The following is a 13,011-nucleotide window of genomic DNA, read 5'->3' as shown; positions in this document are numbered from 1 at the left end:
CTCTAAGGTGTTGTCTAATCAAAATTACCTGCTACTCCATATCACAAACCATCTCAGGACCTATGGCCACTCTATCCTCAATACGGTCCCAACTCAAAGGTGTCCTACAAGGTCTGTCATAGAAAGCCTGAAAAGGCGGCATCCCCAAAGAAGTGTGATGCCCATTATTGTAGGCAAACTCTACTAAATGAAGGTACTCTTCCTATCCGGTCTGATGATCCATGATGTACATGCGGAGCATATCCTCTAACACCTCGTTAACCCGCTCCGTCTGTCCATTTGTTTCCAGATGATAGCCTGTGCTGAAATTGAGCTTGGTGCCCATTGTTGCCTGTAATGCCTTCCAAAAGGAAGAAGTGAAGAGGGAATCCCTGTCAAAAATAATCTTGCGTGGAACACCATGAAGCCTGACAATGTCTCGCAAGAACACCTATGCCACTGCTAGTGCTGTGAAGGTAGTCCGGATTGGTGAGAAGTGGGCCACTTTGGTCAACTTGTCAACTGTCACCAAGATAGCATCATGGTGATGAGATGACATGGGAAGACCAATGATGAAATCCATGGATATAGTATCCCACTTTCACTCTGGTATAGCATGAGACTGGAGCAACCCACCTAGATGGCGGTGCTCCACCTTGACTCTCTGACACTCAAGGCATCGGGCTACTAACTCAGCGATAAGCTACCGCATACCTGGCCAATGATATAATAGCCTCAAGTCTGCATGCATCTTCTTAACCCCGGGATGCGCTACATAAGGAGCTCTATGAGCCTCCATGACAATGAACTCTCTCAATCCCTCGGGAGAAGGTACATAGATGCGCCCTCTATGGCATAATAGTTCATCGGACTCTAAAGAGTAATCCACATACTTCCCCTCTAAGATCTCCTAAGGTCGGATCCTCGGACAAACCTCTAAATACCATCCATCCTCTGGCAACCGTTGCAATATACGGTCTCTCAAATCTGTGCTCATAGATATGTTGTATACCTCATGTCGTCTCCTACTTAAGGCATCTGTGACTACATTCTCCTTCCCCTTGATGTAGTGGACATCAAAATCATTCTCTCAAAGGAACTCCTTCCATCTCCTCTGACGGGCATTAAGATTAGGCTAGGTGAAGATGTACTACAAACTCTGGTGGTCTAAATGAAGCTCGAAGTGATGACCCAAAAGGAAGAGTCTCCACCTCACAAGTGTATGTACTACTGCTACAAGCTCTAGGCCATTCGTAGGGTAGTTAAGCTCATGAGTCTTAATTTTCCTAGACTCGTACGCTATAACTCTACCCTCCTGCATAAGGACTGCTCTTAATCCATCCAAGGAAGCATCTGTGCATACCATGAAATCGGTCATGGGGTCTGGCACAATAAGAATAGGTGCACTAGTGAGTGCCCTTTTCAGATCCTGAAAAGCCCTCTCACACTTCTCTGTCCACTCGAATTTCTTTCCCTTTCGCTGGAGGGATGTGATGGGGTGTGCAACTCTGGAAAATCCCTCAACAAAGCATTTGTAGTATCCTGCTAAACCCATGAAACTCCCGACCTCTGTCACACTGGTTGGCGCTGGCAAATCCATAATAGCTCTGATCTTTGATGGGTCGACTGAGATCCCATCACCAAATATAACATGCCTAAGGTACTTGACCTTTGATCTAAAGAAAGCACACTTCGACAAACTGTCAAACAACTGGTTGTCCCTCAAACACTACAAAACCTGCCTCAAGTGCTCCTCATGCTCCTTCTCATTTCAAGAATATATCAATATGTCATCGAGGAACACAATCACAAATCAGCTGAGGAAAGTGCGGAATACCCCATTCATGAGACTCATGAATACAGTTGGAGCATTCGTAAGACCAAATGGGACCATAGTGAACTCATAGTGGCCATAGCTAGTACGGAACATGATCTTGTGGATATCACTCTCGAAATCCTCAACTAATGATACCCTGACTTCAGATCTATTTTGGAGAACACTTTAGCACCTTGAAGTTGATCAAACAAATCATCGATCCTGGGCAAGGGATAACGGTTCTTGATGGTTACTTTGTTCAGTTGCCTGTAATCCATGCATAACCGAAGGGACCTGTCCTTCTTCACGAAGATGACTGGTGCACCCCAAGGGGAGATGCTATGATGAATGTGATCCTTCTCTAAGAGTTCTTCTAGCTGCATCTTGAGCTCATTAAGCTCATGTGTGGTCATCCTATAAAGCGCTCTCGAAACTGGCTCGGCTCCTGGCACCAAATCTATGTGGAAGTCAATCTCTCTACTTGGTGGCATGCCAAGTAGCTCGACTGGAAACACATCTGCAAATGCCCCAAGGATGGGATGATCATCTATGGAAGGATCCTTCTCATTTTCTTCCTCTCTATCACTGATGGTGATAGCAAACAACTGGTATCCCTTTCACATACTCCGCTTAAGCTGCATAGCGGAAATCATACGAAGGGACATGGGCCTCTGAATCCCAGCGATTACTATGGGAGCACCATGATCATCCTCGCACTTGATCTTTTTTAGGCGACAATCCATCTTGGCTCTGTGGGTGTAAAGCCAATCCATGCCAAGTATGACGCCTTAGGATCCAAGTGGCATAACTCTAAGGTCTACTATGGTGGTGGTATTAGCAATCTGGAGCGGACATCCCCTAACCTCTGAATCCACTGACACTCTAGCCCCTGATGTTAACTCCACTTCCCAACTGACACCTTGCCTAACTACCACTAGCCTGCAATGCTCCACAACCAATGGAGATATAAAGGATTCAGTCGCTCCTGAGTCAAATAATATAGAACTACCCATACCTCTAATCATACCTGCAGCCTCAATGACTGTGGCCTGGTGCTCTGCCTGTCGGTTGTCAACTGCTGCGAAGACTCTATGGGACTTGCCCATATCTCTAACTGTAGGCTCTGATGCTGCCATCTGACTTTGCAGACACTCTCTCGCCATGTGCCCCATGGCTCCACATGTGAAACAAGCACCGCGTGCCTGAAACTATGTGCCCTGAGGCCTAGAGTAAGGCTGCCCACTTGTCCTGCTTGAACCACTGTACCCACCCCTGGAGGATTGCTGAGTCCATGCCAGAGGTGTGTATGTACCCTATGCTCTCTGGTCACGTCTAGGACCCTGTGACTGCCACTGCTTGGGCTTAAAGTCCTGTTGTCCCTAAGGGGGCCTCTGCCTCTGACTTTGCTATGACAGTTGTGGAGGAGGGGGTTTATAGGACCCCGATGCATTTATGTGGTTGCCCTTCCAGTGGGGTTTCTAAAACCCGAAAGACTGGGGCGTCAGGTTTCGGTTCTGAAACCGATCCCTCGTGTGGCCTGACTTGAATCTCCTCGGCTATCAAGGCCTTCTCCATGACAACCTGAAGGCTCCCTGGAGCGGCCATCCACACCGGTCCTGCTATCTTGGCATTAAGTCCCCTAATAAATCGGTTGACGAGAAGCTTCTCATCCTTCAAGTAGTCTACATAAGGTAGGAGCTCAATGAACTTTCTCTCGTACTAGGTTACTAAGAGACCCTTCTGCTGAAGGTTGTGGAACTCATCGATCCTATGCTACCTAAAGTGCTCTGATAGGTACCTCTCCCTGAACCTCTCTGTGAAGATTTCCCATGTGAGGGTGTCTGCAGTTAGACCACACTTGAATTCCTTTTGTTTCCACCATGTGGAGGTCGTCGATCTCAGAAGGTGGACTGCAACTTGTGCCTTTAGATTGCTTTCGTAAGAAAGTAATGCGAAGCACAAATCTAGGCTCAAAAGCCAAGCGTCGGCCTCTACCCCGTCGGTAGATCCCCCAAAAGATGGTGGTTGGAGGTGCAAAACCTCTCTGATCAAATCCCCTGGTTCTCGACATGTCCTCTCAATATAAACAGGTGTGGCTACCAAAGTTGGTCCAGGTAGATGAATGGACTCAGGCTCGTGCTAAGCCTGGCCCTCTAAGGAATTAGGAGGTGGACTCCTACTTCATTCCCTATCTACTGATCTAAGGCTCCCCGAGTTCTGGTTTTCTGCATGACGGTCTACTGCTAGAAGCCTACCCTAGACTATCCCAATTAGGTTTTGAAGTGATAATAAGATGTCTCGGTTTAGGTCAACCGGTGGTTCGGGAGGGGCCTCTGGATTCCCTTCTAGAACCGGTTCCTCCCTATCAACATCCTCAAGTGCCATACGTGTATGCTTAGGACCCCTTCCGCACTTGCGAGCTTGTCGCGTAGTCGGAGGCATCCTTATGAGAAAATAAAATAAAAATAAAATAAATAAATAATTTTTGGGGAAAAAATTAATTAAATAAATAATTAAAGTGAAATGTAATGGAGAAAGGTTCCTAGTGTTGGAAACCTTACTCTGATACCAAAATGTTGTGCCCAAACTTTTGGGATAAAAACGGAACAATTTTTTTTTTTTTGAAATACTTAAACTCTCAAAATAATATACATTTAAAGTGGAATCAAATAAGTCTTGGCTTAACTAGGATGAAAATAGAATTGTTTCCTAAGGTTGGTTTAATTAACCAACTCAAATAAGAGACATTAATTAATGGAGATTAATTAATCCCAAGAAAGTTGTTGCAATTTAGTTAGTTAATTTAATTATCTTAATTAAGTTGTCGCTAATTAAAATCGAGGGATAATTAGATAAATCAAATCCATTTAAATCATTCCCGACCAAATAATGATAATGCTATTTAAAATTAATTAATAATTCTCATTTACAAATTTTTCCCAAATTAATTTCCACTTGACGTCCATATTTAATTAAATACAAAAATTAGCTAAGAAATCTCCTTATTAAAATTCCTTGATAAAATTACGTCAATAATGCAATAAGATAACTATATAAAATTTAGAAAAAAAAATTAGGGAGGGTCGAAACCCTTACCCCTCCCCATGGCGCCGCAAGCCACAGTCGCCACTATGGGCATCTGCAGTGGGCGGCATTGGCGCCGCCACTGTGGGTACCCACAGTGGGCGGAGCCGTGTCCGCCATTGTGGGCAACCACAGTGGGTGGCGTTGGCGCCACCACTATGGGTGTCCACAGTGGGCCACGTTGGGGCCACCACTGTGGATAACCACAGTGAGCAGCACTGGGCTGCCACTGTGGGCATCCATGGTGGTTTTCCCATGAACGCCTCCATCCCTCCCTTCGGCCGCTGCTTTGCCCATTTCGGCCGCCACCTCTTAGCCATCAAACCTGCACAAAACACACACTCACAACAACAACAAAAAATATATTAAACCCTAACCCAAATTCAGGTTAGGGTATAAGCAAATAGGAAAAGAGAAAGAAAGGATTTTAAATAAAAAGAATATGCAACCCTAACCCAATTTCGGGTTAGGGTTAGCATTTTAATAATAAGATTATTTTAGTAATGCAACCCTAGCCCATATTCGGGATAGGGTTAGCATAGAAAAATAAAAGAAGGATTTGAATTTTAGTCTTTATTATAATTTTTAAACTTAGGGTTTGCATGTAAAAAAAAATATGAGGGGGAATTTGAATTAAGTTTTTAAATTATAGCTTAAAATTTAAGGTTATTTAATAGTTGCATGATAATATTTAATGGGCATAGTTGGTTCTTTTTATCAAAAGAAATATACATGTATAAATAGGTTAAAATATAAAAATTGTTTACCCAAATTGTTTATATGTATATAATTTATATATATGCTATATTTTCTACATATAGGTATATAGACCATTAATTATACATATTTGAGGTTAAGTAGAAGACCTATTTAAATTTATTTTATTAAATTTTATATAGTTATCTTATCACATTATTGACGTAATTTTATCAAGGAATTTTAATAAGGACATTTCTTAGCTATTTTTTGTATTTAATTAAATATGGATGTCAAGTGGAAATTAATTTGGGGAAAATTTATAAACGAGAATTATTAATTAATTTTAAATAGCATTATCATTATTTGGTCGGGAATGATTTAAATGCATTTGATTTATCTAATTATCCCTCGATTTTAATTAGTGGCAACTTAATTAAGATAATTAAATTAACTAACTAAATTGCGACAACCCTCTTGGGATTAATTAATCTCCATTAATTAATGTCGCTTATTTGAGTAGGTTAATTAAACCAACCTTAGGAAACAATTCTATTTTCATCCTAGTTAAGCCAAGACTTATTTGATTCCACTTTAAATGTAGATTATTTTGAGACCTTAAGTATTTCAAAAAAAAAAAAAAATTGTTCTGTTTTTAGCCCAAAAGTTTGGGCACGACACCTGCTTTTATAGCTAAATTAAACATGTTGAAAGCATATGATAAAGTATGTTAGTCCTTTCTTTTGAGAGTACTTAAAAAGTTTGGCTTTTCTGATAAGTGGTGCAAATGGATAAAAAATTGCCTCTCTAGGGCACATTTTTCAGTTATTGTTAATGGTAATCCTTCTAGTTTTTTTCGAGCCACCCAAGGGGTTCGACAAGGTGACCCACTATCATATTTTCTATTCATTATCATGGCAGAAGCTTTTAGTAGATTGGTCAATAAGTAGTTCAGTCTGGGTTTCTGGAAGGGGGTATGCATCCCTAATACCTCAATTTCTATCACCCAAACTTTATTTGCAGATGATACACTTTTATTTGGTTGTTCCAATATACAAGAAGCGAGGCATATTAAGAAAATATTGGACATATATACTTCTGGATCTGGACAAAAAATCAGTGCGCAAAAATCTAAACTATTCATATTCAATACTTCTGAAATGGTGTCTAACAACATTATCCAGACATTGGGCTTTCCGGTGGATTCTCTTCCATCATCGTACTTGGGTATCCCTTTCTTTATGGGAGTAGGGAAACCTTCTTTTTGGAATAATGTGATTGACAGATTAAAAAGAAAAAAATTTGTGTGGAAAGCTAGATGGTTATCTCTATCAGGCAGAATCCTTCTTGTCAAAACTATTTTGGCTACAATTCCAAACTACTACATTTCAGTCCTTCAAGCCCCGAAATCTAAATTGTCTCTCATATCGAGAAAATTATTCATAATTTTATTTGGAAAGGTAATCTATCATAAGAGAAAAAGATCCCGCTTGTGTCTCTCAATAAAATGACTCCAAGCAAATCTACAAGTGGGGTGGGTCTGTGCGATCTTTCAAAAAGGAATAAGGCCTTTGGGGGAAAGCTAGTTTGGAATATGTATGAAAAACCACATGCTTTGTGGTGTCAAATTATGCAAGCAAAGTATTTAGATACTCCTACCCCTTCACGTATATTTACTATCCTTGATCCTCCATCAGGGTCTGCAGTTTGGAAGTTCATGATGGACTCTAGGAATGTGATTACTAGATACTTATCGTGGCAAGTACATAATGGCAAAGAAGTCAACTTTTGGCATGATTCATGGAGTGGTCTCCCCCCTCTTAATCTTGAGGAGTCCCTAGTAGATGTGATCCTTGTATTTACTTCTCATTGGGGTTCTCACCTTTATGATTACATAAATGATCTTGAGAAGCCTTCAAATCGTGTCATTTGGAAGAAGCCAGCTCTACTCTCAATCTCCCCGAGTCAAAAGGTAAAATTTTCTTTGATTCTCAAGAACCACATTATCTTTATCTCTAATGATTTGGACAAATTGATATGGTGCCCTACGAAGAATGGAAAGTACTCTATCAAGGAAGGGTATAAGGCAATTCATCAAATGTCTGTTCAATCCTATTCACAAAGAGCCTACAATTTCTACTGGAATAATAGTGTTCTTCCCAAGGCAAGGATGTTTGCTTGGCTTGCTCTACATAAGAGAATACTCACCAGTGAGAGACTTGTTAAATTGAATATTGCACATCCATTTGCTTGTGTACTTTATGGTGAACACAGTGAAACGTTAGATCGTCTCCTCCTCCAATGTGATTTTGCTCACTATTGTTGGATGTTTGTGCTTGATAAGCTTTCCTTTAGCACCCCTCTTCCAGATAATGTATGGGATTTGTTCTCATCATGGCCAGTCTTATACTCATCCTCTCTTTTTGCATGTATTTGGAAAGTGATCCCATCCATAGTAGTATGGTCACTTTGGTGGGAAAGAAATAAGCGTTGTAGACATCTAAAACTGGTCAACGCTTGCGGAGTCATACTTTAACATTGACGCATTGCCTTATTTTAGGGTTTTTGCGTCACATTAACATTTCTCCTATGTTGCATACTTGGTATTTATCATTTGCGAACATCGAGTCCTTCTTCTGCATTCTTCATTTATCTCGCTTTCAAATTTGGTCTTGTCGACAACAATCTTCAGTCATGATTTTGGTCAATCTTATCCTGTCGCATCAATGTGCGTGCTCATTTGTTATCATTTTGGACATCGTCAATCCTAATTAGGATTTTTTCCTCTTATCAATCTTGTCATTTTGCGATCAATTTGTCATTGATCATTGTCATTTTCAATCTTGTCGACTTACGATAGATTTGTCATCAATCGTTGTTATTTTCAATATTGTCATTTTGCGATCGATTTGTCATCGATCGTCGTCTTTCTCAATCATGTCAATTTGGATCAATTAGTCATCGTTCCTCGTTAATTGGTGCATTTATCAATCAAATCATTTATCAATTCAAAATCATGATCGAATTGACATCAAATCAATCTTACATCAAGACCTAATTGTTGTCCTTGCATTTCTAATTTATCTTCTAGGGTTTCATGATTTATTCATTTAACCTTGTTTGTCATTTTCTCTCCATTTTCTCTTTAGGATAAATGATTTATTTATTTATCCTAAGTCTTCTTGTCACAATTAAATGTTTATTTAATTGACTAATTAATTCCTCCTATTTTTGTAAATTAATTAATGAATGAGAAATTATTAATTAATTTACCTAATTTTCATCAATTTCCTAATTTCCAAGTCATCATTTCTAACCTAATTTTCCGATTTCTCCTAAATTCCTAAATGTCTATTTCTATTTCAAAATCTTGTCATAAATCTTTGCATAGCAATTTGTCATAAATTGTCATAAATCCTTGCATAGCAATTTGTCATACACTTGTCATAATTTTGCTATTCTTGATTTGAATTTCCATTCGAATCACTTTTATGCTAATCTGATCTTTTCTCCAATTTGTCTATAAATTGGATGAATTTCCTCAATCAAAAGGCCGAATCAATCACGCTTCTAGTACCCTTATGTTGTCGTCTCGTCTTGTCAATCTTGCTTTCATATTATATTTATGCACTTCAAGGTGAGATCCACAAAACAAAGTAATTTGAAGGAGAAAGAAGGACAATGGAGATTTCTGGAGGAGATATTCACATTTGCGATGGTTTGCATTTAAATTGAATGTCTTGTTTTTCATATATCTCTATTGAATGTAATTAGGATTGTAATCATTGCAATTTAGTTTTCGTGATTGAGCTAGGCTAATGTTTATATCAATTGCTTTGATGATCCTCAATTTCCTATCTACATTAATTGGTGAACCCGATGTGAAAATGCTTGGGTCTAATTTTTTTTTAATGTTTTGTGAAGTTGTAGATTTTTTTGTGGAGAAATTGCAGATTTTTCTTCTAAAAAAAAATAGTCATAATCAATTGATTACGTAGAAAATTTCGTACAGAATTAAAATAAACGATTTCTGGGTATATTAGATTACGTTTTTACCTTTCCAGATCATCTTACAGTTTGTGATTTGGATAACTATTGAGGAATTTATGACATTTTTAATTATGCTGCTGTAAATGGTCAAAATTTTCAAAAACAAAATCATGCAACCTTCATCTAGATTAATTTAGCTTGGCAAATTAATCATGCATTCATGCAAATTTTATCTAAATTAATCTAGGGTGGTAAATTTGATAAATTTCACATAGATTAATCTAAGAGGACAAAGAATCACAACTTTTATGGATTAATTTTGATGGTGATTCATTTCTCTTGATTCTCTAACATTGTTGATAGCTTTGTGGCGAAACGCTTGACAAAAAATTATTTCACAAACTACTAATGAGTTGTTTGTAGGTTCGCTAGTCAAAGACCAAACAAATCAAACTTCTAACTTAGTGATTTTGCAGGTTGCCTTATATTCCAACCAAACTTTGTGTTTGTGATTTTTAATTAGGCACCTAGTATGTTTGCTAAGTAGGATGGAATGAACATGTGTTCACTTTGCTTGTCGAGTTTGACATTGGAGTAGGAGAGTATGCTCTCATCCTTCTTAGGGTGATCAGAAATCCAAACCTTCGATACCATTCTCATGTTTTGGATTGTTTATTACCTTTAGAGGGCCTGCCTTCCCGACCATTTGCTTTCTTTTGCAAGCAAGTGACAATCGTGAGAGGGGAACGACCCAAAGTGAGCACAGCTAGAGTACCTTGGCATTCTAACTCACTATAAATAAATACCTGATGGGCAAAAGCTTTGAAGGAAGGGTAACGTGGGAATTGTAGTTACTTGGGAAGTGATGACCCTTGGACTCTTTCTCATATCAGCATCTAAGTAGGGCCTCACGGTCTAAATCATGCTTGCACGACTACATTTGTTTGGTATCTTGGTGGGCCTATGTCTCAATCACACTTGTGTGACACCAAGGAGTAGCGCTTAACAAAAATCCTTATTAAATACCTTGTATTTAGAAGCCAAAATCCTTCTAGTTGCTTGAGAAGGAGGAGTTCGGATACTTGGAAGAGATACTAAGTTCGCCATGGGAAGATTTCCATGGGGACTGATGCTTGGCTGCCCTGAGAAGTGAGTGTCATGGAGGGGAGCCCGTGGGGTCAAGCATCTATGTATTCTCCTTGAATCTCATTACAAGTCTACCTCTCAAGTACCTACTGTCCTTACCTACCATAAGAAATGTGTGAATGAGCATGATTGTCTTGACTCTAAGTTAAAATATCTTGTCTTCTTTGCTTGCCAAAAGTTGAGTTGTGTCTCATTTCAAAAAAAAACAAAAAAAACAAGACAGGTTGATTCAAAACAAGGTTAAACACAAGAGTATTTCATTCAACAAAGTTCAAAACACCTTCAAACATGGTTTTCAAACATTTTTCAAAATCTTGTCTCAACATTCATGTCACTTAGATTTAGGTTCATCCTAGGTTTGCATTTTGCAAATTCATTGTCAACTACCAAGGTTAGGTTTCACCTAGGTCATACTCCTTTGCATATCAATAAGGGTCATCCATTTGCATGTGTCCTCTTGCATTAGAGTAATACCATTTCATAATTCAACCTTAGGTTTTGTCTTAGGTTGACATTGTCATACATTTGCATTTGCATCTTTGTCCTCATAACATTAGGTCACATTTGCATACCCTAGGTCTCTTCATTAAGCTTAGGTCATTATCATATCATATTAGGGTCATTTGCATAGTAATTGTCCCTTTGCATATAGTGTCAAAACTAGGTTTTGTCATACTTGAGTAATCCAAATCTTTGAATAAACCCTAAGTCATTGTTAGGAAGTCTAGACCTTATCAAACTTTTGTCTTTTTGTCATCCATGTCATTTGGTCAAACCTAGCTTAGTATCCAAGCATATAGGGGAGACATTGTCATTTTGTCCTTTTGTCACTTGGTCCTTTTGTCCTTTGAGGTCTAGACATCATTTCAATTTCCTAAGGGTCTCATTCTTAGATTTGTATTCCAAAAGTTTCTCCAAAATCTTCAAAAACAACCAAAAACATAGGTTGCATTCTTGCCATAAATTGCATTTTCGTCTATTTAGTTTGCATTTAGTTGCATATCATATATCATCCTTGAAAAATTCCAAACAAAATATTGCATTGCATACTGACATGTCTATTGCAACAAGATTCCAAGCACCAATGATGCAACAAAGTTTGACGTATCAACCGATAATGCAATCGAATTTTAATCCAAGGCAATCACAATTATATCCAACCCAACAACAAGGCAATATCAATCAAACTTATCATGATGATGTAAATGTCCAAATACAAAAACTAGAGGAGAAACTAGCTCAAGAAAATGAGATTTTGGAACAAATAGTGAAAAACATTGAGAAGAATAGATCACAAATGTCCAAAATGTTTCAAAAATTTCTAGGTCGAAATCCAAAGATTGAGCCAATTGATGTAAGATCTCTTCTTGAACGATCAGACATACCAGCTCTCCTCTCACAAATAGAGATGATGAAACAATTTCAAGAAAAGAGACAACATCAATTTCAACATTATGTGCCTCCACAACAAGAACAAGAAGGTGTTTACTATCAATCAGATTTTCAACCATCACAACCAATGGTCCAACAGCTCCAACATTTCCAACAGACACAACCAATTGTCTAACACATTCAACCAATACAACCAATGGTCCAATTTCAACAATATGTCCAACCAACTATACAATGTCCACAAATAGTTCAACCAATGGTGGAATATCAACTAGTTCAATCAACATATCAATGTCAACAACCACAACCAAACATTCAAAAACAAAGGTTGCAGCACACACCAACCCAAGTTTCAAACATGTCAGAACAATTGAACCAAGTCCAATATCAAAACATGACATCAGACCAGAACCAACTCCTTTCCAAACAAGTTCAAATTCCAGATACAACCATGTCAAAACCTCAAAAGAAAGGTGGCTTTATTGAAAGGCTCTTAAGGAACCTACCAAGTGAGTCCTTTGAAGAAGATCAAGATAATACACTTATGTCTAGCAATGCCTCATCTCCCCACAAACAAATGGACTCTCCAGTGCCATCTATCCCTACACCTTTAGAAGTTTCACAGGAACCTTCCTTATTGTCCTCATCAAATAATACACCCAAGGATGCAATTATCCAAGGGCTATCCATAATTGATTGCCAAGATAATCCAATTCATGATGCACATCCTTGTCATGTTTCAAAAATACAAGACCCAATGCCACCATGCACTTTATTGCCATTACCTGTTTTAGAGGACTCCATTCAAAGTCCCTCTTCCTCATGTTCAAGCATTGATTCCTTGTCAGAATCCATCACAGATATTCAAAGTGCATTTCCTTCATGCCAAAACATTGATCCCTTGTCAA

This window comes from Cryptomeria japonica, chromosome 11 (assembly GCF_030272615.1).
Source record: "Cryptomeria japonica chromosome 11, Sugi_1.0, whole genome shotgun sequence".
NCBI lineage: Eukaryota > Viridiplantae > Streptophyta > Pinopsida > Cupressales > Cupressaceae > Cryptomeria > Cryptomeria japonica.
The sequence above is the reverse complement of the archived record's forward strand: the minus strand, read 5'-3'. Positions refer to the sequence as shown.